Genomic DNA, 2,500 nt, shown 5'->3' with positions numbered 1-2,500 from the left:
CTTTTTATTTATCTGTGATGGTTGGTGTGGTTCTATAACTTCCCTGAAGCAGGAGAGTATCACTAAAGCCACTTACCGGTAACTAATCTTTGATAGTCAACTGGTTGTTGACTGACGAAGATGCAAAGCAGCATGACAATTACAAGATCAAGCATGTTGTAGATAATAAAGGCCAGAAAGTACACATTATTATCAACTGAAGAATATGTATGCGCAACAAGTTCTTTACAACTCCCTGTAATTTATGTGCCTTTATGCCCAAAGGCAATAACTGTTAACTGTCAGTAGAGTTCTGTAAAAGTGACTGCCCCATAATGACACACACAGATGTCCACATCGAAATTAAATGCATTTATTGTAACTTTTAAACAGTCCACATATAATGATTTATTAAGGATACTGGTGTTTGCGTATGAGTATCTGCTTGTGTGTTTGTGTGTGTATGTGTGTTAGTCAAAGTGTCATTCTATGAGGAAGGAAAAGGTTGTGTTCCAATTAGTGAAGCTGTTCAAGTCTGTTTTCTGTGTGTGCAAGTGAATTTGGCGCAAGTGTAAGTATGTGAGTGACTGTGTCATTGTGTGAGTGTGTGTGGCCACTGGACACAGCAGTGAATGGCAGTAATCACAAGACAGGTTTGCAGTTGAGAAGAAAATCAAGAATGAAATGGTCTCTAAAACATCCTCCACCTTTCATATACAACTATTGCCCACTCAAAGGCCCTCAACATCCCAATTAAACCAAGTGACAATAATCTCTTTTACCCACAAGTAAAAAAGAGCACCTATCTAATTTTGTCCCCATAAGTCAGGTGTCAGAGAGACCTTCAACTTTTTGAGGGATTCCAACCTTATTTAACTTTGAGGGACATTCTCACTTCAAAATGAGGACGTGAACTACAGCGGAAATAACGGCAAGCACAACACTGATTATTCTGGGGAGGAGGGGGGGATTGCACAAACCCAGGCAGAGATTTAGAGAACAAGACATCCAGATCGATTCCTGACTTTCCTGAAAATAAAAACATATCAACAGAAGGGACATGCTGACTTAAAGGTTAAAGGAATCTAATAATGCTATATTTTATGCCTCGCAAAGATAAAAGAGAGAGAGCACTAAACTAGAGGGAGATAATATGCCCTTTCACAATAATGATCATCACCTGACCTCCACTGTAAATACTGACGATATTCTACCGATGCGCATTGCATTAGAGTAGATATAACGTACACAAAAAAAATTATGATCCCATACATAGGCTTCATAAAAATATGGGTCTTCTGTGGATGACAACAATTTGTTTCCAGACCATTTTTTAAAAAATAAAAAAATAAATGCATAGCATTTTTTTTAAATATGGGGCATACAACTCCGCACTCAATTTATTGCTGAATGAAGGTACGACTGCAACACTGTACTTTACCTGTCTGTGGCTGTATGTGTGTCTTGTGTGTTTGTGTGTGTTAGAGACAGACGACAAGAGTGATTGTGTGTGTGTGTATGTGTGAGTGTGTGTGTGCGCGTGTGTGTTCCTATAAACCCAGGCATGACCCACTTCTGACTCACTGTGCGGATATTTTCCTTTTCCTTTTGCATCGTTTAGTATCCGACACCTGTTGGAATATATAGATGTGCGCACACTCCTACATGACTGCTACGACTCACTTCTTCCCTTCCTCTGACACTGTGTATCTCTCCTCAAAGTAACAGCGCTGACAAAACAACAACAACAAAGTCAATCTGAATCATAGGAGAGCAAAACACCTCTCCCTGTGCAGGAAAAGAACAGGGGATAGAGAGTGAGAGAGAGAGAGAGAGAGAGAGTAAATGTGTGCATCAATCCTTTCTTTTTTTCTTTCAAAATAGCACCAAAATAATCACTAGCTAAATAAATACTTTTGACATTTACAGTAAAAATATAAAGCATTCCTGTTCTTATGACAGTGCAAACATATTTACATACATTAGAATATATCATTAGGGCTAAAACAGTGAGAAGCGGGTTAACATGACTCTAATCCTGTTAATACAAAAAGTGGATATGCCGAGTACTGAATACAACCTGGTCTGTGTGTGTGTGTGTGTGTGTGTGTGTGTGTGTGTGTCTATGTGTGTGTGTGTGTGTGTGTGTGTGTGTGTGTGTGTGTGTGTGTGTGTGTGTGTGTGTGTGTGTGTGTGCGTGTGTGTGTGTTAGTATGATTTAATGGCTTTTGTTAGTCCTTAAAGAGAAAATAACACACCATCTCTCTTTAAAACAGATAGACAAGCAGGCATAGGAGGAGGAGTACACCAGAAAAGGACAGACCAGACAGAAGGACCCCTGATGGAGAGCATGACTCGCAAGAGGAGGACAGGAGGCCACTGAGCTACAATAGCATTAGCAATGCTTCCAAACACACAAACTGAAAGGGGGGGGGGGGGGGAACTAAGACACTGGGCTCTTCTCATTCGTGTTTTTATCTATCCTCCCTTCCTTCCTTCCTTCCTTCCTTCTTCGGTACTC

At 40.2% G+C, this 2,500-nt stretch overlaps 1 protein-coding gene across 4 annotated transcripts in view; it reads right to left on the bottom strand.

The window, feature by feature from the left end:
- Positions 1 to 377: 377 nt before the first annotated feature.
- The window catches only part of col4a4 (collagen, type IV, alpha 4), a 61,938-nt gene continuing 59,815 nt past the window's right edge, over positions 378 to 2,500 (bottom strand). For all 4 annotated transcript variants that reach the window (XM_062552851.1, XM_062552848.1, XM_062552852.1 and 1 more), the window contains exon 47: positions 378 to 2,500. This exon is cut by the window's right edge and continues 1,489 nt beyond it. The gene's annotated coding sequence lies outside the window, so the exon portion shown is untranslated.

This window comes from Sardina pilchardus, chromosome 13 (genome assembly GCF_963854185.1).
Source record: "Sardina pilchardus chromosome 13, fSarPil1.1, whole genome shotgun sequence".
NCBI classification, from domain to species: Eukaryota; Metazoa; Chordata; class Actinopteri; order Clupeiformes; family Clupeidae; genus Sardina; species Sardina pilchardus.
Note: the sequence above shows the minus strand (reverse complement) of the source record. Positions and strands in the feature narration are given on the sequence as shown.